Source organism: Salminus brasiliensis, chromosome 18, assembly GCF_030463535.1.
Source record: "Salminus brasiliensis chromosome 18, fSalBra1.hap2, whole genome shotgun sequence".
In the NCBI taxonomy this organism is placed as follows: Eukaryota; Metazoa; Chordata; class Actinopteri; order Characiformes; family Bryconidae; genus Salminus; species Salminus brasiliensis.
The window spans coordinates 20186967-20212665 of NC_132895.1; the positions used below are offsets into that span (position 1 = coordinate 20186967).

The window sequence follows — 25699 nt, forward strand, 5'->3', positions numbered from 1 at the left end:
TCATTAGAAATGAAATACTTTGATTTTACCATGCTTATTTCTTTCTAATGGCATTTGAAATGCTTGTAGAAATGACATTCTTCTAAAAGTCAAATTGTATGTTTAGTCAATGAAATAGTAAACTTGTAATCTGTATTAATGAAAGCCTGTAAGTGTCTGACGAAAATTGTTCCGGTCAATATGTCTTTGTAATGGTGAAAGTTTTTCAGAGCTATTCCTTGAGCAGGGGTCTATAGCTTTTGAGGCTGCAAGAGTTTCCGTAGTGTAGTGGTTATCACGTTCGCCTCACACGCGAAAGGTCCCCGGTTCGAAACCGGGCGGAAACAGTGTTTTTCGAACTCTGTTACAGACTAAACCTGAAGTGGAAATTCAGATCCCGTACACTTCTGAAAAAAATGGATTGAAATCAGAAACTATATATGCTTCCAAGGCTTTGAAGTTCAACTGTGCAACACCACAGCAAAACATTTGGGCTTTCTTTATATTATTTGATTTAAATCAGTGTGAGAAAACTGTTTTATCCTGGTTGGCATTGCTCCAGCTAACAAAAATATGTTCTCAGAACGGACCACCAACGTTTCACTTGGATTAATGTGTTCCCTCAACATGACTCTAAATTGTAGAACAACACTCCTGTCTATCCAATAAGATTCAGCAGTTTTTCCACGAAACAACTTCTACTCTTGTCCCGGCAAAAATGTGTCCAATATGGGAAACAACAGTGTCTGACAATAAACCTTTAAGAATAAATGAACACCTGGGAAATGTAGCCCAACTTTCTGATTTCATACCAAATGTCTGACACGTACAGTTCTCTCTGTGAGGACCAAACTTCACCCATCAATATTTCTCCGTAATAATGAAGCCCTGTAATAGTCCTCCCGCTGAAGAAGGGTTCACAGGGAGCTGGCGGACAGAGGTTTCCGTAGTGTAGTGGTTATCACGTTTGCCTAACACGCGAAAGGTCCCCGGTTCGAGACCGGGCGGAAACAATGTTTATTCTGCAACTTTCGAACATTAAATCATCATCTGTAAACTACAGTCATTTCACTTTCATATCAGGACCATTTCGAGCTATGAAAACCGTGTTCTTTTTGCAAACTATTTCAAATCAGAAATTCCATTTGAAGGAGTAAAGGTTTTTCCCACGAAATACAATAAAATAAAAGATTCTTATTATTTCTTTTAGAATTTTCATTAGAAATGAAATACTTTGATTTTACCATGCTTATTTCTTTCTAATGGCATTTGAAATGCTTGTACAAATGACATTCTTCTAAAAGTCAAATTGTATGTTTAGTCAATGAAATAGTAAACTTGTAATCTGTATTAATGAAAGCCTGTAAGTGTCTGACGAAAATTGTTCCGGTCAATATGTCTTTGTAATGGTGAAAGTTTTTCAGAGCTATTCCTTGAGCAGGGGTCTATAGCTTTTGAGGCTGCAAGAGTTTCCGTAGTGTAGTGGTTATCACGTTCGCCTCACACGCGAAAGGTCCCCGGTTCGAAACCGGGCGGAAACAGTGTTTTTCGAACTCTGTTACAGACTAAACCTGAAGTGGAAATTCAGATCCCGTACACTTCTGAAAAAAATGGATTGAAATCAGAAACTATATATGCTTCCAAGGCTTTGAAGTTCAACTGTGCAACACCACAGCAAAACATTTGGGCTTTCTTTATATTATTTGATTTAAATCAGTGTGAGAAAACTGTTTTATCCTGGTTGGCATTGCTCCAGCTAACAAAAATATGTTCTCAGAACGGACCACCAACGTTTCACTTGGATTAATGTGTTCCCTCAACATGACTCTAAATTGTAGAACAACACTCCTGTCTATCCAATAAGATTCAGCAGTTTTTCCACGAAACAACTTCTACTCTTGTCCCGGCAAAAATGTGTCCAATATGGGAAACAACAGTGTCTGACAATAAACCTTTAAGAATAAATGAACACCTGGGAAATGTAGCCCAACTTTCTGATTTCATACCAAATGTCTGACACGTACAGTTCTCTCTGTGAGGACCAAACTTCACCCATCAATATTTCTCCGTAATAATGAAGCCCTGTAATAGTCCTCCCGCTGAAGAAGGGTTCACAGGGAACTGGCGGGCAGAGGTTTCCGTAGTGTAGTGGTTATCACATTAGCCTAACACGTGAAAGGTCCCCGGTTCGAGACCGGGCGGAAACAATGTTTATTCTGCAACTTTCGAACATTAAATCATCATCTGTAAACTACAGTCATTTCACTTTCATATCAGGACCATTTCGAGCTATGAAAACCGTGCTCTTTTTGCAAACTATTTCAAATCAGAAATTCCATTTGAAGGAGCAAAGGTTTTTCCCACAAAATACAATAAAATAAAAGATTCTTATTATTTCTTTTAGAATTTTCATTAGAAATGAAATACTTTGATTTTACCATGCTTATTTCTTTCTAATGGCATTTGAAATGCTTGTAGAAATGACATTCTTCTAAAAGTCAAATTGTATGTTTAGTCAATGAAATAGTAAACTTGTAATCTGTATTAATGAAAGCCTGTAAGTGTCTGACGAAAATTGTTCCGGTCAATATGTCTTTGTAATGGTGAAAGTTTTTCAGAGCTATTCCTTGAGCAGGGGTCTATAGCTTTTGAGGCTGCAAGAGTTTCCGTAGTGTAGTGGTTATCACGTTCGCCTCACACGCGAAAGGTCCCCGGTTCGAAACCGGGCGGAAACAGTGTTTTTCGAACTCTCTTACAGACTAAACCTGAAGTGGAAAATCAGATCCCGTACACTTCTGAAAAAAATGGATTGAAATCAGAAACTATATATGCTTCCAAGGCTTTGAAGTTCAACTGTGCAACACCACAGCAAAACATTTGGGCTTTCTTTATATTATTTGATTTAAATCAGTGTGAGAAAACTGTTTTATCCTGGTTGGCATTGCTCCAGCTAACAAAAATATGTTCTCAGAACGGACCACCAACGTTTCACTTGGATTAATGTGTTCCCTCAACATGACTCTAAATTGTAGAACAACACTCCTGTCTATCCAATAAGATTCAGCAGTTTTTCCACGAAACTTCTACTCTTGTCCCGGCAAAAATGTGTCCAATATGGGAAACAACAGTGTCTGACAATAAACCTTTAAGAATAAATGAACACCTGGGAAATGTAGCCCAACTTTCTGATTTCATACCAAATGTCTGACACGTACAGTTCTCTCTGTGAGGACCAAACTTCACCCATCAATATTTCTCCGTAATAATGAAGCCCTGTAATAGTCCTCCCGCTGAAGAAGGGTTCACAGGGAACTGGCGGACAGAGGTTTCCGTAGTGTAGTGGTTATCACGTTCGCCTAACACGCGAAAGGTCCCCGGTTCGAGACCGGGCGGAAACAATGTTTATTCTGCAACTTTCGAACATTAAATCATCATCTGTAAACTACAGTCATTTCACTTTCATATCAGGACCATTTCGAGCTATGAAAACCGTGCTCTTTTTGCAAACTATTTCAAATCAGAAATTCCATTTGAAGGAGTAAAGGTTTTTCCCACGAAATACAATAAAATAAAAGATTCTTATTATTTCTTTTAGAATTTTCATTAGAAATGAAATACTTTGATTTTACCATGCTTATTTCTTTCTAATGGCATTTGAAATGCTTGTACAAATGACATTCTTCTAAAAGTCAAATTGTATGTTTAGTCAATGAAATAGTAAACTTGTAATCTGTATTAATGAAAGCCTGTAAGTGTCTGACGAAAATTGTTCCGGTCAATATGTCTTTGTAATGGTGAAAGTTTTTCAGAGCTATTCCTTGAGCAGGGGTCTATAGCTTTTGAGGCTGCAAGAGTTTACGTAGTGTAGTGGTTATCACGTTCGCCTCACACGCGAAAGGTCCCCGGTTCGAAACCGGGCGGAAACAGTGTTTTTCGAACTCTCTTACAGACTAAACCTGAAGTGGAAATTCAGATCCCGTACACTTCTGAAAAAAATGGATTGAAATCAGAAACTATATATGCTTCCAAGGCTTTGAAGTTCAACTGTGCAACACCACAGCAAAACATTTGGGCTTTCTTTATATTATTTGATTTAAATCAGTGTGAGAAAACTGTTTTATCCTGGTTGGCATTGCTCCAGCTAACAAAAATATGTTCTCAGAACGGACCACCAACGTTTCACTTGGATTAATGTGTTCCCTCAACATGACTCTAAATTGTAGAACAACACTCCTGTCTATCCAATAAGATTCAGCAGTTTTTCCACGAAACAACTTCTACTCTTGTCCCGGCAAAAATGTGTCCAATATGGGAAACAACAGTGTCTGACAATAAACCTTTAAGAATAAATGAACACCTGGGAAATGTAGCCCAACTTTCTGATTTCATACCAAATGTCTGACACGTACAGTTCTCTCTGTGAGGACCAAACTTCACCCATCAATATTTCTCCGTAATAATGAAGCCCTGTAATAGTCCTCCCGCTGAAGAAGGGTTCACAGGGAGCTGGCGGACAGAGGTTTCCGTAGTGTAGTGGTTATCACGTTCGCCTAACACGCGAAAGGTCCCCGGTTCGAGACCGGGCGGAAACAATGTTTATTTTGCAACTTTCGAACATTAAATCATCATCTGTAAACTACAGTCATTTCACTTTCATATCAGGACCATTTCGAGCTATGAAAACCGTGCTCTTTTTGCAAACTATTTCAAATCAGAAATTCCATTTGAAGGAGTAAAGGTTTTTCCCACAAAATACAATAAAATAAAAGATTCTTATTATTTCTTTTAGAATTTTCATTAGAAAAGAAATACTTTGATTTTACCATGCTTATTTCTTTCTAATGGCATTTGAAATGCTTGTAGAAATGACATTCTTCTAAAAGTCAAATTGTATGTTTAGTCAATGAAATAGTAAACTTGTAATCTGTATTAATGAAAGCCTGTAAGTGTCTGACGAAAATTGTTCCGGTCAATATGTCTTTGTAATGGTGAAAGTTTTTCAGAGCTATTCCTTGAGCAGGGGTCTATAGCTTTTGAGGCTGCAAGAGTTTCCGTAGTGTAGTGGTTATCACGTTCGCCTCACACGCGAAAGGTCCCCGGTTCGAAACCGGGCGGAAACAGTGTTTTTCGAACTCTCTTACAGACTAAACCTGAAGTGGAAAATCAGATCCCGTACACTTCTGAAAAAAATGGATTGAAATCAGAAACTATATATGCTTCCAAGGCTTTGAAGTTCAACTGTGCAACACCACAGCAAAACATTTGGGCTTTCTTTATATTATTTGATTTAAATCAGTGTGAGAAAACTGTTTTATCCTGGTTGGCATTGCTCCAGCTAACAAAAATATGTTCTCAGAACGGACCACCAACGTTTCACTTGGATTAATGTGTTCCCTCAACATGACTCTAAATTGTAGAACAACACTCCTGTCTATCCAATAAGATTCAGCAGTTTTTCCACGAAACTTCTACTCTTGTCCCGGCAAAAATGTGTCCAATATGGGAAACAACAGTGTCTGACAATAAACCTTTAAGAATAAATGAACACCTGGGAAATGTAGCCCAACTTTCTGATTTCATACCAAATGTCTGACACGTACAGTTCTCTCTGTGAGGACCAAACTTCACCCATCAATATTTCTCCGTAATAATGAAGCCCTGTAATAGTCCTCCCGCTGAAGAAGGGTTCACAGGGAGCTGGTGGACAGAGGTTTCCGTAGTGTAGTGGTTATCACGTTCGCCTAACACGCGAAAGGTCCCCGGTTCGAGACCGGGCGGAAACAATGTTTATTTTGCAACTTTCGAACATTAAATCATCATCTGTAAACTACAGTCATTTCACTTTCATATCAGGACCATTTCGAGCTATGAAAACCGTGTTCTTTTTGCAAACTATTTCAAATCAGAAATTCCATTTGAAGGAGTAAAGGTTTTTCCCACGAAATACAATAAAATAAAAGATTCTCATTATTTCTTTTAGAATTTTCATTAGAAATGAAATACTTTGATTTTACCATGCTTATTTCTTTCTAATGGCATTTGAAATGCTTGTACAAATGACATTCTTCTAAAAGTCAAATTGTATGTTTAGTCAATGAAATAGTAAACTTGTAATCTGTATTAATGAAAGCCTGTAAGTGTCTGACGAAAATTGTTCCGGTCAATATGTCTTTGTAATGGTGAAAGTTTTTCAGAGCTATTCCTTGAGCAGGGGTCTATAGCTTTTGAGGCTGCAAGAGTTTCCATAGTGTAGTGGTTATCACGTTCGCCTCACACGCGAAAGGTCCCCGGTTCGAAACCGGGCGGAAACAGTGTTTTTCGAACTCTGTTACAGACTAAACCTGAAGTGGAAATTCAGATCCCGTACACTTCTGAAAAAAATGGATTGAAATCAGAAACTATATATGCTTCCAAGGCTTTGAAGTTCAACTGTGCAACACCACAGCAAAACATTTGGGCTTTCTTTATATTATTTGATTTAAATCAGTGTGAGAAAACTGTTTTATCCTGGTTGGCATTGCTCCAGCTAACAAAAATATGTTCTCAGAACGGACCACCAACGTTTCACTTGGATTAATGTGTTCCCTCAACATGACTCTAAATTGTAGAACAACACTCCTGTCTATCCAATAAGATTCAGCAGTTTTTCCACGAAACAACTTCTACTCTTGTCCCGGCAAAAATGTGTCCAATATGGGAAACAACAGTGTCTGACAATAAACCTTTAAGAATAAATGAACACCTGGGAAATGTAGCCCAACTTTCTGATTTCATACCAAATGTCTGACACGTACAGTTCTCTCTGTGAGGACCAAACTTCACCCATCAATATTTCTCCGTAATAATGAAGCCCTGTAATAGTCCTCCCGCTGAAGAAGGGTTCACAGGGATCTGGCGGGCAGAGGTTTCCGTAGTGTAGTGGTTATCACGTTCGCCTAACACGCGAAAGGTCCCCGGTTCGAGACCGGGCGGAAACAATGTTTATTCTGCAACTTTCGAACATTAAATCATCATCTGTAAACTACAGTCATTTCACTTTCATATCAGGACCATTTCGAGCTATGAAAACCGTGCTCTTTTTGCAAACTATTTCAAATCAGAAATTCCATTTGAAGGAGTAAAGGTTTTTCCCACGAAATACAATAAAATAAAAGATTCTTATTATTTCTTTTAGAATTTTCATTAGAAATGAAATACTTTGATTTTACCATGCTTATTTCTTTCTAATGGCATTTGAAATGCTTGTACAAATGACATTCTTCTAAAAGTCAAATTGTATGTTTAGTCAATGAAATAGTAAACTTGTAATCTGTATTAATGAAAGCCTGTAAGTGTCTGACGAAAATTGTTCCGGTCAATATGTCTTTGTAATGGTGAAAGTTTTTCAGAGCTATTCCTTGAGCAGGGGTCTATAGCTTTTGAGGCTGCAAGAGTTTCCGTAGTGTAGTGGTTATCACGTTCGCCTCACACGCGAAAGGTCCCCGGTTCGAAACCGGGCGGAAACAGTGTTTTTCGAACTCTGTTACAGACTAAACCTGAAGTGGAAATTCAGATCCCGTACACTTCTGAAAAAAATGGATTGAAATCAGAAACTATATATGCTTCCAAGGCTTTGAAGTTCAACTGTGCAACACCACAGCAAAACATTTGGGCTTTCTTTATATTATTTGATTTAAATCAGTGTGAGAAAACTGTTTTATCCTGGTTGGCATTGCTCCAGCTAACAAAAATATGTTCTCAGAACGGACCACCAACGTTTCACTTGGATTAATGTGTTCCCTCAACATGACTCTAAATTGTAGAACAACACTCCTGTCTATCCAATAAGATTCAGCAGTTTTTCCACGAAACAACTTCTACTCTTGTCCCGGCAAAAATGTGTCCAATATGGGAAACAACAGTGTCTGACAATAAACCTTTAAGAATAAATGAACACCTGGGAAATGTAGCCCAACTTTCTGATTTCATACCAAATGTCTGACACGTACAGTTCTCTCTGTGAGGACCAAACTTCACCCATCAATATTTCTCCGTAATAATGAAGCCCTGTAATAGTCCTCCCGCTGAAGAAGGGTTCACAGGGATCTGGCGGGCAGAGGTTTCCGTAGTGTAGTGGTTATCACGTTCGCCTAACACGCGAAAGGTCCCCGGTTCGAGACCGGGCGGAAACAATGTTTATTCTGCAACTTTCGAACATTAAATCATCATCTGTAAACTACAGTCATTTCACTTTCATATCAGGACCATTTCGAGCTATGAAAACCGTGTTCTTTTTGCAAACTATTTCAAATCAGAAATTCCATTTGAAGGAGTAAAGGTTTTTCCCACGAAATACAATAAAATAAAAGATTCTTATTATTTCTTTTAGAATTTTCATTAGAAATGAAATACTTTGATTTTACCATGCTTATTTCTTTCTAATGGCATTTGAAATGCTTGTACAAATGACATTCTTCTAAAAGTCAAATTGTATGTTTAGTCAATGAAATAGTAAACTTGTAATCTGTATTAATGAAAGCCTGTAAGTGTCTGACGAAAATTGTTCCGGTCAATATGTCTTTGTAATGGTGAAAGTTTTTCAGAGCTATTCCTTGAGCAGGGGTCTATAGCTTTTGAGGCTGCAAGAGTTTCCGTAGTGTAGTGGTTATCACGTTGGCCTCACACGCGAAAGGTCCCCGGTTCGAAACCGGGCGGAAACAGTGTTTTTCGAACTCTCTTACAGACTAAACCTGAAGTGGAAATTCAGATCCCGTACACTTCTGAAAAAAATGGATTGAAATCAGAAACTATATATGCTTCCAAGGCTTTGAAGTTCAACTGTGCAACACCACAGCAAAACATTTGGGCTTTCTTCATATTATTTGATTTAAATCAGTGTGAGAAAACTGTTTTATCCTGGTTGGCATTGCTCCAGCTAACAAAAATATGTTCTCAGAACGGACCACCAACGTTTCACTTGGATTAATGTGTTCCCTCAACATGACTCTAAATTGTAGAACAACACTCCTGTCTATCCAATAAGATTCAGCAGTTTTTCCACGAAACAACTTCTACTCTTGTCCCAGCAAAAATGTGTCCAATATGGGAAACAACAGTGTCTGACAATAAACCTTTAAGAATAAATGAACACCTGGGAAATGTACCCCAACTTTCTGATTTCATACCAAATGTCTGACACGTACAGTTCTCTCTGTGAGGACCAAACTTCACCCATCAATATTTCTCCGTAATAATGAAGCCCTGTAATAGTCCTCCCGCTGAAGAAGGGTTCACAGGGATCTGGCAGGCAGAGGTTTCCGTAGTGTAGTGGTTATCACGTTCGCCTAACACGCGAAAGGTCCCCGGTTCGAGACCGGGCGGAAACAATGTTTATTCTGCAACTTTCGAACATTAAATCATCATCTGTAAACTACAGTCATTTCACTTTCATATCAGGACCATTTCGAGCTATGAAAACCGTGCTCTTTTTGCAAACTATTTCAAATCAGAAATTCCATTTGAAGGAGTAAAGGTTTTTCCCACGAAATACAATAAAATAAAAGATTCTTATTATTTCTTTTAGAATTTTCATTAGAAATGAAATACTTTGATTTTACCATGCTTATTTCTTTCTAATGGCATTTGAAATGCTTGTAGAAATGACATTCTTCTAAAAGTCAAATTGTATGTTTAGTCAATGAAATAGTAAACTTGTAATCTGTATTAATGAAAGCCTGTAAGTGTCTGACGAAAATTGTTCCGGTCAATATGTCTTTGTAATGGTGAAAGTTTTTCAGAGCTATTCCTTGAGCAGGGGTCTATAGCTTTTGAGGCTGCAAGAGTTTCTGTAGTGTAGTGGTTATCACGTTCGCCTCACACGCGAAAGGTCCCCGGTTCGAAACCGGGCGGAAACAGTGTTTTTCGAACTCTCTTACAGACTAAACCTGAAGTGGAAATTCAGATCCCGTACACTTCTGAAAAAAATGGATTGAAATCAGAAACTATATATGCTTCCAAGGCTTTGAAGTTCAACTGTGCAACACCACAGCAAAACATTTGGGCTTTCTTTATATTATTTGATTTAAATCAGTGTGAGAAAACTGTTTTATCCTGGTTGGCATTGCTCCAGCTAACAAAAATATGTTCTCAGAACGGACCACCAACGTTTCACTTGGATTAATGTGTTCCCTCAACATGACTCTAAATTGTAGAACAACACTCCTGTCTATCCAATAAGATTCAGCAGTTTTTCCACGAAACAACTTCTACTCTTGTCCCAGCAAAAATGTGTCCAATATGGGAAACAACAGTGTCTGACAATAAACCTTTAAGAATAAATGAACACCTGGGAAATGTAGCCCAACTTTCTGATTTCATACCAAATGTCTGACACGTACAGTTCTCTCTGTGAGGACCAAACTTCACCCATCAATATTTCTCCGTAATAATGAAGCCCTGTAATAGTCCTCCCGCTGAAGAAGGGTTCACAGGGATCTGGCAGGCAGAGGTTTCCGTAGTGTAGTGGTTATCACGTTCGCCTAACACGCGAAAGGTCCCCGGTTCGAGACCGGGCGGAAACAATGTTTATTCTGCAACTTTCGAACATTAAATCATCATCTGTAAACTACAGTCATTTCACTTTCATATCAGGACCATTTCGAGCTACGAAAACCGTGCTCTTTTTGCAAACTATTTCAAATCAGAAATTCCATTTGAAGGAGTAAAGGTTTTTCCCACGAAATACAATTAAATAAAAGATTCTTATTATTTCTTTTAGAATTTTCATTAGAAATGAAATACTTTGATTTTACCATGCTTATTTCTTTCTAATGGCATTTGAAATGCTTGTAGAAATGACATTCTTCTAAAAGTCAAATTGTATGTTTAGTCAATGAAATAGTAAACTTGTAATCTGTATTAATGAAAGCCTGTAAGTGTCTGACGAAAATTGTTCCGGTCAATATGTCTTTGTAATGGTGAAAGTTTTTCAGAGCTATTCCTTGAGCAGGGGTCTATAGCTTTTGAGGCTACAAGAGTTTCCGTAGTGTAGTGGTTATCACGTTCGCCTCACACGCGAAAGGTCCCCGGTTCGAAACCGGGCGGAAACAGTGTTTTTCGAACTCTCTTACAGACTAAACCTGAAGTGGAAATTCAGATCCCGTACACTTCTGAAAAAAATGGATTGAAATCAGAAACTATATATGCTTCCAAGGCTTTGAAGTTCAACTGTGCAACACCACAGCAAAACATTTGGGCTTTCTTTATATTATTTGATTTAAATCAGTGTGAGAAAACTGTTTTATCCTGGTTGGCATTGCTCCAGCTAACAAAAATATGTTCTCAGAACGGACCACCAACGTTTCACTTGGATTAATGTGTTCCCTCAACATGACTCTAAATTGTAGAACAACACTCCTGTCTATCCAATAAGATTCAGCAGTTTTTCCACGAAACAACTTCTACTCTTGTCCCGGCAAAAATGTGTCCAATATGGGAAACAACAGTGTCTGACAATAAACCTTTAAGAATAAATGAACACCTGGGAAATGTAGCCCAACTTTCTGATTTCATACCAAATGTCTGACACGTACAGTTCTCTCTGTGAGGACCAAACTTCACCCATCAATATTTCTCCGTAATAATGAAGCCCTGTAATAGTCCTCCCGCTGAAGAAGGGTTCACAGGGACCTGGCGGGCAGAGGTTTCCGTAGTGTAGTGGTTATCACGTTCGCCTAACACGCGAAAGGTCCCCGGTTCGAGACCGGGCGGAAACAATGTTTATTCTGCAACTTTCGAACATTAAATCATCATCTGTAAACTACAGTCATTTCACTTTCATATCAGGACCATTTCGAGCTATGAAAACCGTGCTCTTTTTGCAAACTATTTCAAATCAGAAATTCCATTTGAAGGAGTAAAGGTTTTTCCCACGAAATACAATAAAATAAAAGATTCTTATTATTTCTTTTAGAATTTTCATTAGAAATGAAATACTTTGATTTTACCATGCTTATTTCTTTCTAATGGCATTTGAAATGCTTGTAGAAATGACATTCTTCTAAAAGTCAAATTGTATGTTTAGTCAATGAAATAGTAAACTTGTAATCTGTATTAATGAAAGCCTGTAAGTGTCTGACGAAAATTGTTCCGGTCAATATGTCTTTGTAATGGTGAAAGTTTTTCAGAGCTATTCCTTGAGCAGGGGTCTATAGCTTTTGAGGCTGCAAGAGTTTCCGTAGTGTAGTGGTTATCACGTTCGCCTCACACGCGAAAGGTCCCCGGTTCGAAACCTGGCGGAAACAGTGTTTTTCGAACTCTCTTACAGACTAAACCTGAAGTGGAAATTCAGATCCCGTACACTTCTGAAAAAAATGGATTGAAATCAGAAACTATATATGCTTCCAAGGCTTTGAAGTTCAACTGTGCAACACCACAGCAAAACATTTGGGCTTTCTTTATATTATTTGATTTAAATCAGTGTGAGAAAACTGTTTTATCCTGGTTGGCATTGCTCCAGCTAACAAAAATATGTTCTCAGAACGGACCACCAACGTTTCACTTGGATTAATGTGTTCCCTCAACATGACTCTAAATTGTAGAACAACACTCCTGTCTATCCAATAAGATTCAGCAGTTTTTCCACGAAACAACTTCTACTCTTGTCCCGGCAAAAATGTGTCCAATATGGGAAACAACAGTGTCTGACAATAAACCTTTAAGAATAAATGAACACCTGGGAAATGTAGCCCAACTTTCTGATTTCATACCAAATGTCTGACACGTACAGTTCTCTCTGTGAGGACCAAACTTCACCCATCAATATTTCTCCGTAATAATGAAGCCCTGTAATAGTCCTCCCGCTGAAGAAGGGTTCACAGGGATCTGGCGGACAGAGGTTTCCGTAGTGTAGTGGTTATCACGTTCGCCTAACACGCGAAAGGTCCCCGGTTCGAGACCGGGCGGAAACAATGTTTATTTTGCAACTTTCGAACATTAAATCATCATCTGTAAACTACAGTCATTTCACTTTCATATCAGGACCATTTCGAGCTATGAAAACCGTGCTCTTTTTGCAAACTATTTCAAATCAGAAATTCCATTTGAAGGAGTAAAGGTTTTTCCCACGAAATACAATAAAATAAAAGATTCTTATTATTTCTTTTAGAATTTTCATTAGAAATGAAATACTTTGATTTTACCATGCTTATTTCTTTCTAATGGCATTTGAAATGCTTGTACAAATGACATTCTTCTAAAAGTCAAATTGTATGTTTAGTCAATGAAATAGTAAACTTGTAATCTGTATTAATGAAAGCCTGTAAGTGTCTGACGAAAATTGTTCCGGTCAATATGTCTTTGTAATGGTGAAAGTTTTTCAGAGCTATTCCTTGAGCAGGGGTCTATAGCTTTTGAGGCTACAAGAATTTCAGTAGTGTAGTGGTTATCACGTTAGCCTCACACGCGAAAGGTCCCCGGTTCGAAACCGGGCGGAAACAGTGTTTTTCGAACTCTCTTACAGACTAAACCTGAAGTGGAAATTCAGATCCCGTACACTTCTGAAAAAAATGGATTGAAATCAGAAACTATATATGCTTCCAAGGCTTTGAAGTTCAACTGTGCAACACCACAGCAAAACATTTGGGCTTTCTTTATATTATTTGATTTAAATCAGTGTGAGAAAACTGTTTTATCCTGGTTGGCATTGCTCCAGCTAACAAAAATATGTTCTCAGAACGGACCACCAACGTTTCACTTGGATTAATGTGTTCCCTCAACATGACTCTAAATTGTAGAACAACACTCCTGTCTATCCAATAAGATTCAGCAGTTTTTCCACGAAACAACTTCTACTCTTGTCCCGGCAAAAATGTGTCCAATATGGGAAACAACAGTGTCTGACAATAAACCTTTAAGAATAAATGAACACCTGGGAAATGTAGCCCAACTTTCTGATTTCATACCAAATGTCTGACACGTACAGTTCTCTCTGTGAGGACCAAACTTCACCCATCAATATTTCTCCGTAATAATGAAGCCCTGTAATAGTCCTCCCGCTGAAGAAGGGTTCACAGGGAGCTGGCGGACAGAGGTTTCCGTAGTGTAGTGGTTATCACGTTCGCCTAACACGCGAAAGGTCCCCGGTTCGAGACCGGGCGGAAACTATGTTTATTCTGCAACTTTCGAACATTAAATCATCATCTGTAAACTACAGTCATTTCACTTTCATATCAGGACCATTTCGAGCTATGAAAACCGTGCTCTTTTTGCAAACTATTTCAAATCAGAAATTCCATTTGAAGGAGTAAAGGTTTTTCCCACGAAATACAATAAAATAAAAGATTCTTATTATTTCTTTTAGAATTTTCATTAGAAATGAAATACTTTGATTTTACCATGCTTATTTCTTTCTAATGGCATTTGAAATGCTTGTACAAATGACATTCTTCTAAAAGTCAAATTGTATGTTTAGTCAATGAAATAGTAAACTTGTAATCTGTATTAATGAAAGCCTGTAAGTGTCTGACGAAAATTGTTCCGGTCAATATGTCTTTGTAATGGTGAAAGTTTTTCAGAGCTATTCCTTGAGCAGGGGTCTATAGCTTTTGAGGCTACAAGAATTTCAGTAGTGTAGTGGTTATCACGTTCGCCTCACACGCGAAAGGTCCCCGGTTCGAATCCGGGCGGAAACAGTGTTTTTCGAACTCTCTTACAGACTAAACCTGAAGTGGAAATTCAGATCCCGTACACTTCTGAAAAAAATGGATTGAAATCAGAAACTATATATGCTTCCAAGGCTTTGAAGTTCAACTGTGCAACACCACAGCAAAACATTTGGGCTTTCTTTATATTATTTGATTTAAATCAGTGTGAGAAAACTGTTTTATCCTGGTTGGCATTGCTCCAGCTAACAAAAATATGTTCTCAGAACGGACCACCAACGTTTCACTTGGATTAATGTGTTCCCTCAACATGACTCTAAATTGTAGAACAACACTCCTGTCTATCCAATAAGATTCAGCAGTTTTTCCACGAAACAACTTCTACTCTTGTCCCGGCAAAAATGTGTCCAATATGGGAAACAACAGTGTCTGACAATAAACCTTTAAGAATAAATGAACACCTGGGAAATGTAGCCCAACTTTCTGATTTCATACCAAATGTCTGACACGTACAGTTCTCTCTGTGAGGACCAAACTTCACCCATCAATATTTCTCCGTAATAATGAAGCCCTGTAATAGTCCTCCCGCTGAAGAAGGGTTCACAGGGAGCTGGCGGACAGAGGTTTCCGTAGTGTAGTGGTTATCACGTTCGCCTAACACGCGAAAGGTCCCCGGTTCGAGACCGGGCGGAAACAATGTTTATTCTGCAACTTTCGAACATTAAATCATCATCTGTAAACTACAGTCATTTCACTTTCATATCAGGACCATTTCGAGCTATGAAAACCGTGCTCTTTTTGCAAACTATTTCAAATCAGAAATTCCATTTGAAGGAGTAAAGGTTTTTCCCACGAAATACAATAAAATAAAAGATTCTTATTATTTCTTTTAGAATTTTCATTAGAAATGAAATACTTTGATTTTACCATGCTTATTTCTTTCTAATGGCATTTGAAATGCTTGTAGAAATGACATTCTTCTAAAAGTCAAATTGTATGTTTAGTCAATGAAATAGTAAACTTGTAATCTGTATTAATGAAAGCCTGTAAGTGTCTGACGAAAATTGTTCCGGTCAATATGTCTTTGTAATGGTGAAAGTTTTTCAGAGCTATTCCTTGAGCAGGGGTCTATAGCTTTTGAGGCTGCAAGAGTTTCCGTAGTGTAGTGGTTATCACGTTCGCCTCACACGCGAAAGGTCCCCGGTTCGAAACCGGGCGGAAACAGTGTTTTTCGAACTCTCTTACAGACTAAACCTGAAGTGGAAATTCAGATCCCGTACACTTCTGAAAAAAATGGATTGAAATCAGAAACTATATATGCTTCCAAGGCTTTGAAGTTCAACTGTGCAACACCACAGCAAAACATTTGGGCTTTCTTTATATTATTTGATTTAAATCAGTGTGAGAAAACTGTTTTATCCTGGTTGGCATTGCTCCAGCTAACAAAAATATGTTCTCAGAACGGACCACCAACGTTTCACTTGGATTAATGTGTTCCCTCAACATGACTCTAAATTGTAGAACAACACTCCTGTCTATCCAATAAGATTCAGCAGTTTTTCCACGAAACAACTTCTACTCTTGTCCCAGCAAAAATGTGTCCAATATGGGAAACAACAGTGTCTGACAATAAACCTTTAAGAATAAATGAACACCTGGGAAATGTAGCCCAACTTTCTGATTTCATACCAAATGTCTGACACGTACAGTTCTCTCTGTGAGGACCAAACTTCACCCATCAATACTTCTCCGTAATAATGAAGCCCTGTAATAGTCCTCCCGCTGAAGAAGGGTTCACAGGGATCTGGCAGGCAGAGGTTTCCGTAGTGTAGTGGTTATCACGTTCGCCTAACACGCGAAAGGTCCCAGGTTCGAGACCGGGCGGAAACAATGTTTATTCTGCAACTTTCGAACATTAAATCATCATCTGTAAACTACAGTCATTTCACTTTCATATCAGGACCATTTCGAGCTACGAAAACCGTGCTCTTTTTGCAAACTATTTCAAATCAGAAATTCCATTTGAAGGAGTAAAGGTTTTTCCCACGAAATACAATTAAATAAAAGATTCTTATTATTTCTTTTAGAATTTTCATTAGAAATGAAATACTTTGATTTTACCATGCTTATTTCTTTCTAATGGCATTTGAAATGCTTGTAGAAATGACATTCTTCTAAAAATCAAATTGTATGTTTAGTCAATGAAATAGTAAACTTGTAATCTGTATTAATGAAAGCCTGTAAGTGTCTGACGAAAATTGTTCCGGTCAATATGTCTTTGTAATGGTGAAAGTTTTTCAGAGCTATTCCTTGAGCAGGGGTCTATAGCTTTTGAGGCTACAAGAGTTTCCGTAGTGTTGTGGTTATCACGTTCGCCTCACACGCGAAAGGTCCCCGGTTCGGAACCGGGCGGAAACAGTGTTTTTCGAACTCTCTTACAGACTAAACCTGAAGTGGAAATTCAGATCCCGTACACTTCTGAAAAAAATGGATTCAAATCAGAAACTATATATGCTTCCAAGGCTTTGAAGTTCAACTGTGCAACACCACAGCAAAACATTTGGGCTTTCTTTATATTATTTGATTTAAATCAGTGTGAGAAAACTGTTTTATCCTGGTTGGCATTGCTCCAGCTAACAAAAATATGTTCTCGGAACGGACCACCAACGTTTCACTTGGATTAATGTGTTCCCTCAACATGACTCTAAATTGTAGAACAACACTCCTGTCTATCCAATAGGATTCAGCAGTTTTTCCACGAAACAACTTCTACTCTTGTCCCGGCAAAAATGTGTCCAATATGGGAAACAACAGTGTCTGACAATAAACCTTTAAGAATAAATGAACACCTGGGAAATGTAGCCCAACTTTCTGATTTCATACCAAATGTCTGACACGTACAGTTCTCTCTGTGAGGACCAAACTTCACCCATCAATATTTCTCCGTAATAATGAAGCCCTGTAATAGTCCTCCCGCTGAAGAAGGGTTCACAGGGATCTGGCGGGCAGAGGTTTCCGTAGTGTAGTGGTTATCACGTTCGCCTAACACGCGAAAGGTCCCTGCTTCCAGATCGGGCGGAAACAATGTTTATTTTGCAACTTTCGAACATTAAATCATCATCTGTAAACTACAGTCATTTCACTTTCATATCAGGACCATTTCGAGCTATGAAAACCGTGCTCTTCTTGCAAACTATTTCAAATCAGAAATTCCATTTGAAGGAGTAAAGGTTTTTCCCACGAAATACAATAAAATAAAAGATTCTTATTAATTCTTTTTGAATTTTCATTAGAAATGAAATACTTTGAGTTTACCATGCTTATTTCTTTCTAATGGCATTTGAAATGCTTGTACAAATGACATTCTTCTAAAAGTCAAATTGTATGTTTAGTCAATGAAATAGTAAACTTGTAATCTGTATTAATGAAAGCCTGTAAGTGTCTGACGAAAATTGTTCCGGTCAATATGTCTTTGTAATGGTGAAAGTTTTTCAGAGCTATTCCTTGAGCAGGGGTCTATAGCTTTTGAGGCTACAAGAGATTCCGTAGTGTAGTGGTTATCATGTTCGCCTCACACGAGAAAGGTCCCCGGTTCGAAACCGGGCGGAAACAGTGTTTTTCGAACTCTCTTACAGACTAAACCTGAAGTGGAAATTCAGATCCCGTACACTTCTGAAAAAAATGGATTGAAATCAGAAACTATATATGCTTCCAAGGCTTTGAAGATCAACTGTGCAACACAACAGCAAAACATTTGGGCTTTCTTTATATTATTTGATTTAAATCAGTGTGAGAAAACTGTTTTATCCTGGTTGGCATTGCTCCAGCTAACAAAAATATGTTCTCAGAACGGACCACCAACGTTTCACTTGGATTAATGTGTTCCCTCAACATGACTCTAAATTGTAGAACAACACTCCTGTCTATCCAATAAGATTCAGCAGTTTTTCCACGAAACAACTTCTACTCTTGTCCCGGCAAAAATGTGTCCAATATGGGAAACAACAGTGTCTGACAATAAACCTTTAAGAATAAATGAACACCTGGGAAATGTAGCCCAACTTTCTGATTTCATACCAAATGTCTGACACGTACAGTTCTCTCTGTGAGGACCAAACTTCACCCATCAATATTTCTCCGTAATAATGAAGCCCTGTAATAGTCCTCCCGCTGAAGAAGGGTTCACAGGGATCTGGCGGGCAGAGGTTTCCGTAGTGTAGTGGTTATCACGTTCGCCTAACACGTGAAAGGTCCCTGGTTCGAGACCGTGCGGAAACAATGTTTATTCTGCAACTTTCGAACATTAAATCATCATCTGTAAACTACAGTCATTTCACTTTCATATCAGGACCATTTCGAGCTATGAAAACCGTGCTCTTTTTGCAAACTATTTCAAATCAGAAATTCCATTTGAAGGAGTAAAGGTTTTTCCCACGAAATACAATAAAATTAAAGATTCTTATTATTTCTTTTAGAATTTTCATTAGAAATGAAATACTTTGATTTTACCATGCTTATTTCTTTCTAATGGCATTTGAAATGCTTGTACAAATGACATTCTTCTAAAAGTCAAATTGTATGTTTAGTCAATGAAATAGTAAACTTGTAATCTGTATTAATGAAAGCCTGTAAGTGTCTGACGAAAATTGTTCCGGTCAATATGTCTTTGTAATGGTGTAAGTTTTTCAGAGCTATTCCTTGAGCAGGGGTCTATAGCTTTTGAGGTTACAAGAATTTCAGTAGTGTAGTGGTTATCACGTTTGCCTCACACGCGAAAGTTCCCCGGTTCGAAACCGGCGGAAACAGTGTTTTTCGAACTCTCTTACAGACTAAACCTGAAGTGGAAATTCAGATCCCGTACACTTCTGAAAAAAATGGATTGAAATCAGAAACTATATATGCTTCCAAGACTTTTAAGTTCAACTGTGCAACACCACAGCAAAACATTTGGGCTTTCTTTATATTATTTGATTTAAATCAGTGTGAGAAAACTGTTTTATCCTGGTTGGCATTGCTCCAGCTAACAAAAATATGTTCTCAGAACGGACCACCAACGTTTCACTTGGATTAATGTGTTCCCTCAACATGACTCTAAATTGTAGAACAACACTCCTGTCTATCCAATAAGATTCAGCAGTTTTTCCACGAAACAACTTCTTCTCTTGTCCCGGCAAAAATGTGTCCAATATGGGAAACAACAGTGTCTGACAATAAACATTTAAGAATAAATGAACACCTGGGAAATGTAGCCCAACTTTCTGATTTCATACCAAATGTCTGACACGTACAGTTCTCTCTGTGAGGACCAAACTTCACCCATCAATATTTCTCCGTAATAATGAAGCCCTGTAATAGTCCTCCCGCTGAAGAAGGGTTCACAGGGATCTGGAGGGCAGAGGTTTCCGTAGTGTAGTGGTTATCACGTTCGCCTAACACGCGAAAGTTCCCTGGTTCGAGACCGGGTGGAAACAATGTTTATTCTGCAACTTTCGAACATTAAATCATCATCTGTAAACTACAGTCATTTCACTTTCATATCAGGACCATTTCGAGCTATGAAAACCGTGCTCTTTTTGCAAACTATTTCAAATCAGAAATTCCATTTGAAGGAGTAAAGGTTTTTCCCACGAAATACAATAAAATAAAAGATTCTTATTATTTCTTTTAGAATTTTCATTAGAAATGAAATACTTTGATTTTACCATGCTTATTTCTTTCTAATGGCATTTGAAATGCTTGTACAAATGACATTCTTCTAAAAGTCAAATTGTATGTTTAGTCAATGAAATAGTAAACTTGTAATCTGTATTAATGAAAGCCTGTAAGTGTCTGACGAAAATTGTTCCGGTCAATATGTCTTTGTAATGGTGAAAGTTTTTCAGAGCTATTCCTTGAGCAGGGGTCTATAGCTTTTGAGGTTACAAGAGTTTCCGTAGTGTAGTGGTTATCACGTTAGCCTCACACGCGAAAGGTCCCCGGTTCGAAACCGGGCGGAAACAGTGTTTTTCGAACTCTCTTACAGACTAAACCTGAAGTGGAAATTCAGATCCCGTACACTTCTGAAAAAAATGGATTGAAATCAGAAACTATATATGCTTCCAAGACTTTGAAGTTCAACTGTGCAACACCACAGCAAAACATTTGGGCTTTCTTTATATTATTTGATTTAAATCAGTGTGAGAAAACTGTTTTATCCTGGTTGGCATTGCTCCAGCTAACAAAAATATGTTCTCAGAACGGACCACCAACGTTTCACTTGGATTAATGTGTTCCCTCAACATGACTCTAAATTGTAGAACAACACTCCTGTCTATCCAATAAGATTCAGCAGTTTTTCCACGAAACAACTTCTACTCTTGTCCCGGCAAAAATGTGTCCAATATGGGAAACAACAGTGTCTGACAATAAACCTTTAAGAATAAATGAACACCTGGGAAATGTAGCCCAACTTTCTGATTTCATACCAAATGTCTGACACGTACAGTTCTCTCTGTGAGGACCAAACTTCACCCATCAATATTTCTCCGTAATAATGAAGCCCTGTAATAGTCCTCCCGCTGAAGAAGGGTTCACAGGGATATGGCGGGTAGAGGTTTCCGTAGTGTAGTGGTTATCACGTTCGCCTAACACGCGAAAGGTCCCTGGTTCGAGACCAGGCGGAAACAATGTTTATTCTGCAACTTTCGAACATTAAATCATCATCTGTAAACTACAGTCATTTCACTTTCATATCAGGACCATTTCGAGCTATGAAAACCGTGCTCTTTTTGCAAACTATTTCAAATCAGAAATTCCATTTGAAGGAGTAAAGGTTTTTCCCACGAAATACAATAAAATAAAAGATTCTTATTATTTCTTTTAGAATTTTCATTAGAAATGAAATACTTTGATTTTACCATGCTTATTTCTTTCTAATGGCATTTGAAATGCTTGTAGAAATGACATTCTTCTAAAAGTCAAATTGTATGTTTAGTCAATGAAATAGTAAACTTGTAATCTGTATTAATGAAAGCCTGTAAGTGTCTGACGAAAATTGTTCCGGTCAATATGTCTTTGTAATGGTGAAAGTTTTTCAGAGCTATTCCTTGAGCAGGGGTCTATAGCTTTTGAGGCTACAAGAGATTCCGTAGTGTAGTGGTTATCACGTTCGCCTCACACGCGAAAGGTCCCCGGTTCGAAACCGGGCGGAAACAGTGTTTTTCGAACTCTCTTACAGACTAAACCTGAAGTGGAAATTCAGATCCCGTACACTTCTGAAAAAAATGGATTGAAATCAGAAACTATATATGCTTCCAAGGCTTTGAAGTTCAACTGTGCAACACCACAGCAAAACATTTGGGCTTTCTTTATATTATTTGATTTAAATCAGTGTGAGAAAAAACTGTTTTATCCTGGTTGGCATTGCTCCAGCTAACAAAAATATGTTCTCAGAACGGACCACCAACGTTTCACTTGGATTAATGTGTTCCCTCAACATGACTCTAAATTGTAGAACAACACTCCTGTCTATCCAATAAGATTCAGCAGTTTTTCCACGAAACAACTTCTACTCTTGTCCCGGCAAAAATGTGTCCAATATGGGAAACAACAGTGTCTGACAATAAACCTTTAAGAATAAATGAACACCTGGGAAATGTAGCCCAACTTTCTGATTTCATACCAAATGTCTGACACGTACAGTTCTCTCTGTGAGGACCAAACTTCACCCATCAATATTTCTCCGTAATAATGAAGCCCTGTAATAGTCCTCCCGCTGAAGAAGGGTTCACAGGGAGCTGTTGGACAGAGGTTTCCGTAGTGTAGTGGTTATCACGTTCGCCTAACATGCGAAAGGTCCCCGGTTCGAGACCGGGCGGAAACAATGTTTATTCTGCAACTTTCGAACATTAAATCATCATCTGTAAACTACAGTCATTTCACTTTCATATCAGGACCATTTCGAGCTATGAAAACCGTGCTCTTTTTGCAAACTATTTCAAATCAGAAATTCCATTTGAAGGAGTAAAGGTTTTTCCCACGAAATACAATAAAATAAAAGATTCTTATTATTTCTTTTAGAATTTTCATTAGAAATGAAATACTTTGATTTTACCATGCTTATTTCTTTCTAATGGCATTTGAAATGCTTGTACAAATGACACTCTTCTAAAAGTCAAATTGTATGTTTAGTCAATGAAATAGTAAACTTGTAATCTGTATTAATGAAAGCCTGTAAGTGTCTGACGAAAATTGTTCCGGTCAATATGTCTTTGTAATGGTGAAAGTTTTTCAGAGCTATTCCTTGAGCAGGGGTCTATAGCTTTTGAGGCTACAAGAGTTTCCGTAGTGTAGTGGTTATCACGTTCGCCTCACACGCGAAAGGTCCCCGGTTCGAAACTGGGCGGAAACAGTGTTTTTCGAACTCTCTTACAGACTAAACCTGAAGTGGAAATTCAGATCCCGTACACTTCTGAAAAAAATGGATTGAAATCAGAAACTATATATGCTTCCAAGGCTTTGAAGTTCAACTGTGCAACACCACAGCAAAGCATTTGGGCTTTCTTTATATTATTTGATTTAAATCAGTGTGAGAAAACTGTTTTATCCTGGTTGGCATTGCTCCAGCTAACAAAAATATGTTCTCAGAACGGACCACCAACGTTTCACTTGGATTAATGTGTTCCCTCAACATGACTCTAAATTGTAGAACAACACTCCTGTCTATCCAATAAGATTCAGCAGTTTTTCCACGAAACAACTTCTACTCTTGTCCCGGCAAAAATGTGTCCAATATGAGAAACAACAGTGTCTGACAATAAACCTTTAAGAATAAATGAACACCTGGGAAATGTAGCCCAACTTTCTGATTTCATACCAAATGTCTGACACGTACAGTTCTCTCTGTGAGGACCAAACTTCACCCATCAATATTTCTCCGTAATAATGAAGCCCTGTAATAGTCCTCCCGCTGAAGAAGGGTTCACAGGGACCTGGAGGGCAGAGGTTTCCGTAGTGTAGTGGTTATCACGTTCGCCTAACACGCGAAAGTTCCCTGGTTCGAGACCGGGCGGAAACAATGTTTATTCTGCAACTTTCGAACATTAAATCATCATCTGTAAACTAAAGTCATTTCACTTTCATATCAGGACCATTTTGAGCTATGAAAACCGTGCTCTTTTTGCAAACTATTTCAAATCAGAAATTCCATTTGAAGGAGTAAAGGTTTTTCCCACGAAATACAATAAAATAAAAGATTCTTATTATTTCTTTTAGAATTTTCATTAGAAATGAAATACTTTGATTTTACCATGCTTATTTCTTTCTAATGGCATTTGAAATGCTTGTACAAATGAAACTCTTCTAAAAGTCAAATTGTATGTTTAGTCAATGAAATAGTAAACTTGTAATCTGCATTAATGAAAGCCTGTAAGTGTCTGACGAAAATTGTTCCAGTCAATATGTCTTTGTAATGGTGAAAGTTTTTCAGAGCTATTCCTTGAGCAGGGGTCTATAGGTTTTGAGGCTACAAGAGTTTCCGTAGTGTAGTGGTTATCACGTTCGCCTCACACGCGAAAGGTCCCCGGTTCGAAACCGGCCGTAAACAGTGTTTTTCGAACTCTCTTACAGACTAAACCTGAAGTGGAAATTCAGATCCCGTACACTTCTGAAAAAAATGGATTGAAATCAGAAACTATATATGCTTCCAAGGCTTTGAAGTTCAACTGTGCAACACCACAGCAAAACATTTGGGCTTTCTTTATATTATTTGATTTAAATCAGTGTGAGAAAACTGTTTTATCCTGGTTGGCATTGCTCCAGCTAACAAAAATATGTTCTCAGAACGGACCACCAACGTTTCACTTGGATTAATGTGTTCCCTCAACATGACTCTAAATTGTAGAACAACACTCCTGTCTATCCAATAAGATTCAGCAGTTTTTCCACGAAACAACTTCTACTCTTGTCCCGGCAAAAATGTGTCCAATATGGGAAACAACAGTGTCTGACAATAAACCTTTAAGAATAAATGAACACCTGGGAAATGTAGCCCAACTTTCTGATTTCATACCAAATGTCTGACACGTACAGTTCTCTCTGTGAGGACCAAACTTCACCCATCAATATTTCTCCGTAATAATGAAGCCCTGTAATAGTCCTCCCGCTGAAGAAGGGTTCACAGGCATCTGGCGTGCAGAGGTTTCCGTAGTATAGTGGTTATCACGTTCGCCTAACACGCGAAAGGTCCCCGGTTCGAGACCGGGCGGAAACAATGTTTATTCTGCAACTTTCGAACATTAAATCATCATCTGTAAACTACAGTCATTTCACTTTCATATCAGGACCATTTCGAGCTATGAAAACCGTGCTCTTTTTGCAAACTATTTCAAATCAGAAATTCCATTTGAAGGAGTAAAGGTTTTTCCCACGAAATACAATAAAATAAAAGATTCTTATTATTTCTTTTAGAATTTTCATTAGAAATGAAATACTTTGATTTTACCATGCTTATTTCTTTCTAATGGCATTTGAAATGCTTGTACAAATGACACTCTTCTAAAAGTCAAATTGTATGTTTAGTCAATGAAATAGTAAACTTGTAATCTGTATTAATGAAAGCCTGTAAGTGTCTGACGAAAATTGTTCCGGTCAATATGTCTTTGTAATGGTGAAAGTTTTTCAGAGCTATTCCTTGAGCAGGGGTCTATAGCTTTTGAGGCTACAAGAGTTTCCGTAGTGTAGTGGTTATCACGTTCGCCTCACACGCGAAAGGTCCCCGGTTCGAAACCGGGCGGAAACAGTGTTTTTCGAACTCTCTTACAGACTAAACCTGAAGTGGAAATTCAGATCCCGTACACTTCTGAAAAAAATGGATTGAAATCAGAAACTATATATGCTTCCAAGGCTTTGAAGTTCAACTGTGCAACACCACAGCAAAACATTTGGGCTTTCTTTATATTATTTGATTTAAATCAGTGTGAGAAAACTGTTTTATCCTGGTTGGCATTGCTCCAGCTAACAAAAATATGTTCTCAGAACGGACCACCAACGTTTCACTTGGATTAATGTGTTCCCTCAACATGACTCTAAATTGTAGAACAACA

At 38.1% G+C, this 25699-nt stretch overlaps 42 non-coding genes across 42 annotated transcripts; all 42 read left to right on the top strand.

Moving 5' to 3' along the window:
* Nucleotides 1–253: 253 nt before the first annotated feature.
* On the top strand, nt 254–326 carry trnav-cac (transfer RNA valine (anticodon CAC)). The gene has a single exon. It is a non-coding gene; the product is annotated as a tRNA-Val (tRNA).
* Nucleotides 327–919: 593 nt separating this feature from the next.
* Nucleotides 920–992, top strand: trnav-aac (transfer RNA valine (anticodon AAC)). Its single transcript has one exon. It is a non-coding gene; the product is annotated as a tRNA-Val (tRNA).
* A 455-nt stretch (nt 993–1447) lies between these two features.
* On the top strand, nt 1448–1520 carry trnav-cac (transfer RNA valine (anticodon CAC)). The gene has a single exon. It is a non-coding gene; the product is annotated as a tRNA-Val (tRNA).
* Nucleotides 1521–2113: 593 nt separating this feature from the next.
* On the top strand, nt 2114–2186 carry trnav-aac (transfer RNA valine (anticodon AAC)). Its single transcript has one exon. It is a non-coding gene; the product is annotated as a tRNA-Val (tRNA).
* A 455-nt stretch (nt 2187–2641) lies between these two features.
* On the top strand, nt 2642–2714 carry trnav-cac (transfer RNA valine (anticodon CAC)). The gene has a single exon. It is a non-coding gene; the product is annotated as a tRNA-Val (tRNA).
* Nucleotides 2715–3304: 590 nt separating this feature from the next.
* Nucleotides 3305–3377, top strand: trnav-aac (transfer RNA valine (anticodon AAC)). Its single transcript has one exon. It is a non-coding gene; the product is annotated as a tRNA-Val (tRNA).
* Nucleotides 3378–3832: 455 nt separating this feature from the next.
* Nucleotides 3833–3905, top strand: trnav-cac (transfer RNA valine (anticodon CAC)). Its single transcript has one exon. It is a non-coding gene; the product is annotated as a tRNA-Val (tRNA).
* Nucleotides 3906–4498: 593 nt separating this feature from the next.
* trnav-aac (transfer RNA valine (anticodon AAC)) lies at nt 4499–4571 on the top strand. The gene has a single exon. It is a non-coding gene; the product is annotated as a tRNA-Val (tRNA).
* Nucleotides 4572–5026: 455 nt separating this feature from the next.
* Nucleotides 5027–5099, top strand: trnav-cac (transfer RNA valine (anticodon CAC)). Its single transcript has one exon. It is a non-coding gene; the product is annotated as a tRNA-Val (tRNA).
* A 590-nt stretch (nt 5100–5689) lies between these two features.
* On the top strand, nt 5690–5762 carry trnav-aac (transfer RNA valine (anticodon AAC)). The gene has a single exon. It is a non-coding gene; the product is annotated as a tRNA-Val (tRNA).
* Nucleotides 5763–6217: 455 nt separating this feature from the next.
* trnav-cac (transfer RNA valine (anticodon CAC)) lies at nt 6218–6290 on the top strand. The gene has a single exon. It is a non-coding gene; the product is annotated as a tRNA-Val (tRNA).
* A 593-nt stretch (nt 6291–6883) lies between these two features.
* Nucleotides 6884–6956, top strand: trnav-aac (transfer RNA valine (anticodon AAC)). The gene has a single exon. It is a non-coding gene; the product is annotated as a tRNA-Val (tRNA).
* Nucleotides 6957–7411: 455 nt separating this feature from the next.
* On the top strand, nt 7412–7484 carry trnav-cac (transfer RNA valine (anticodon CAC)). Its single transcript has one exon. It is a non-coding gene; the product is annotated as a tRNA-Val (tRNA).
* Nucleotides 7485–8077: 593 nt separating this feature from the next.
* Nucleotides 8078–8150, top strand: trnav-aac (transfer RNA valine (anticodon AAC)). Its single transcript has one exon. It is a non-coding gene; the product is annotated as a tRNA-Val (tRNA).
* Nucleotides 8151–8605: 455 nt separating this feature from the next.
* On the top strand, nt 8606–8678 carry trnav-cac (transfer RNA valine (anticodon CAC)). The gene has a single exon. It is a non-coding gene; the product is annotated as a tRNA-Val (tRNA).
* A 593-nt stretch (nt 8679–9271) lies between these two features.
* trnav-aac (transfer RNA valine (anticodon AAC)) lies at nt 9272–9344 on the top strand. The gene has a single exon. It is a non-coding gene; the product is annotated as a tRNA-Val (tRNA).
* Nucleotides 9345–9799: 455 nt separating this feature from the next.
* trnav-cac (transfer RNA valine (anticodon CAC)) lies at nt 9800–9872 on the top strand. Its single transcript has one exon. It is a non-coding gene; the product is annotated as a tRNA-Val (tRNA).
* Nucleotides 9873–10465: 593 nt separating this feature from the next.
* Nucleotides 10466–10538, top strand: trnav-aac (transfer RNA valine (anticodon AAC)). Its single transcript has one exon. It is a non-coding gene; the product is annotated as a tRNA-Val (tRNA).
* A 455-nt stretch (nt 10539–10993) lies between these two features.
* trnav-cac (transfer RNA valine (anticodon CAC)) lies at nt 10994–11066 on the top strand. Its single transcript has one exon. It is a non-coding gene; the product is annotated as a tRNA-Val (tRNA).
* A 593-nt stretch (nt 11067–11659) lies between these two features.
* trnav-aac (transfer RNA valine (anticodon AAC)) lies at nt 11660–11732 on the top strand. The gene has a single exon. It is a non-coding gene; the product is annotated as a tRNA-Val (tRNA).
* Nucleotides 11733–12187: 455 nt separating this feature from the next.
* Nucleotides 12188–12260, top strand: trnav-cac (transfer RNA valine (anticodon CAC)). The gene has a single exon. It is a non-coding gene; the product is annotated as a tRNA-Val (tRNA).
* A 593-nt stretch (nt 12261–12853) lies between these two features.
* Nucleotides 12854–12926, top strand: trnav-aac (transfer RNA valine (anticodon AAC)). Its single transcript has one exon. It is a non-coding gene; the product is annotated as a tRNA-Val (tRNA).
* A 455-nt stretch (nt 12927–13381) lies between these two features.
* Nucleotides 13382–13454, top strand: trnav-cac (transfer RNA valine (anticodon CAC)). The gene has a single exon. It is a non-coding gene; the product is annotated as a tRNA-Val (tRNA).
* A 593-nt stretch (nt 13455–14047) lies between these two features.
* On the top strand, nt 14048–14120 carry trnav-aac (transfer RNA valine (anticodon AAC)). The gene has a single exon. It is a non-coding gene; the product is annotated as a tRNA-Val (tRNA).
* A 455-nt stretch (nt 14121–14575) lies between these two features.
* Nucleotides 14576–14648, top strand: trnav-cac (transfer RNA valine (anticodon CAC)). Its single transcript has one exon. It is a non-coding gene; the product is annotated as a tRNA-Val (tRNA).
* A 593-nt stretch (nt 14649–15241) lies between these two features.
* Nucleotides 15242–15314, top strand: trnav-aac (transfer RNA valine (anticodon AAC)). Its single transcript has one exon. It is a non-coding gene; the product is annotated as a tRNA-Val (tRNA).
* A 455-nt stretch (nt 15315–15769) lies between these two features.
* trnav-cac (transfer RNA valine (anticodon CAC)) lies at nt 15770–15842 on the top strand. Its single transcript has one exon. It is a non-coding gene; the product is annotated as a tRNA-Val (tRNA).
* A 593-nt stretch (nt 15843–16435) lies between these two features.
* Nucleotides 16436–16508, top strand: trnav-aac (transfer RNA valine (anticodon AAC)). The gene has a single exon. It is a non-coding gene; the product is annotated as a tRNA-Val (tRNA).
* Nucleotides 16509–16963: 455 nt separating this feature from the next.
* On the top strand, nt 16964–17036 carry trnav-cac (transfer RNA valine (anticodon CAC)). Its single transcript has one exon. It is a non-coding gene; the product is annotated as a tRNA-Val (tRNA).
* A 593-nt stretch (nt 17037–17629) lies between these two features.
* trnav-aac (transfer RNA valine (anticodon AAC)) lies at nt 17630–17702 on the top strand. The gene has a single exon. It is a non-coding gene; the product is annotated as a tRNA-Val (tRNA).
* A 455-nt stretch (nt 17703–18157) lies between these two features.
* Nucleotides 18158–18230, top strand: trnav-cac (transfer RNA valine (anticodon CAC)). Its single transcript has one exon. It is a non-coding gene; the product is annotated as a tRNA-Val (tRNA).
* A 593-nt stretch (nt 18231–18823) lies between these two features.
* On the top strand, nt 18824–18896 carry trnav-aac (transfer RNA valine (anticodon AAC)). Its single transcript has one exon. It is a non-coding gene; the product is annotated as a tRNA-Val (tRNA).
* A 1120-nt stretch (nt 18897–20016) lies between these two features.
* On the top strand, nt 20017–20089 carry trnav-aac (transfer RNA valine (anticodon AAC)). The gene has a single exon. It is a non-coding gene; the product is annotated as a tRNA-Val (tRNA).
* A 455-nt stretch (nt 20090–20544) lies between these two features.
* trnav-cac (transfer RNA valine (anticodon CAC)) lies at nt 20545–20617 on the top strand. The gene has a single exon. It is a non-coding gene; the product is annotated as a tRNA-Val (tRNA).
* A 593-nt stretch (nt 20618–21210) lies between these two features.
* On the top strand, nt 21211–21283 carry trnav-aac (transfer RNA valine (anticodon AAC)). Its single transcript has one exon. It is a non-coding gene; the product is annotated as a tRNA-Val (tRNA).
* Nucleotides 21284–21738: 455 nt separating this feature from the next.
* trnav-cac (transfer RNA valine (anticodon CAC)) lies at nt 21739–21811 on the top strand. Its single transcript has one exon. It is a non-coding gene; the product is annotated as a tRNA-Val (tRNA).
* A 595-nt stretch (nt 21812–22406) lies between these two features.
* trnav-aac (transfer RNA valine (anticodon AAC)) lies at nt 22407–22479 on the top strand. Its single transcript has one exon. It is a non-coding gene; the product is annotated as a tRNA-Val (tRNA).
* Nucleotides 22480–22934: 455 nt separating this feature from the next.
* trnav-cac (transfer RNA valine (anticodon CAC)) lies at nt 22935–23007 on the top strand. The gene has a single exon. It is a non-coding gene; the product is annotated as a tRNA-Val (tRNA).
* A 593-nt stretch (nt 23008–23600) lies between these two features.
* On the top strand, nt 23601–23673 carry trnav-aac (transfer RNA valine (anticodon AAC)). The gene has a single exon. It is a non-coding gene; the product is annotated as a tRNA-Val (tRNA).
* Nucleotides 23674–24128: 455 nt separating this feature from the next.
* On the top strand, nt 24129–24201 carry trnav-cac (transfer RNA valine (anticodon CAC)). Its single transcript has one exon. It is a non-coding gene; the product is annotated as a tRNA-Val (tRNA).
* A 593-nt stretch (nt 24202–24794) lies between these two features.
* On the top strand, nt 24795–24867 carry trnav-aac (transfer RNA valine (anticodon AAC)). The gene has a single exon. It is a non-coding gene; the product is annotated as a tRNA-Val (tRNA).
* Nucleotides 24868–25322: 455 nt separating this feature from the next.
* trnav-cac (transfer RNA valine (anticodon CAC)) lies at nt 25323–25395 on the top strand. Its single transcript has one exon. It is a non-coding gene; the product is annotated as a tRNA-Val (tRNA).
* The last annotated feature ends 304 nt before the right edge of the window (nt 25396–25699 follow it).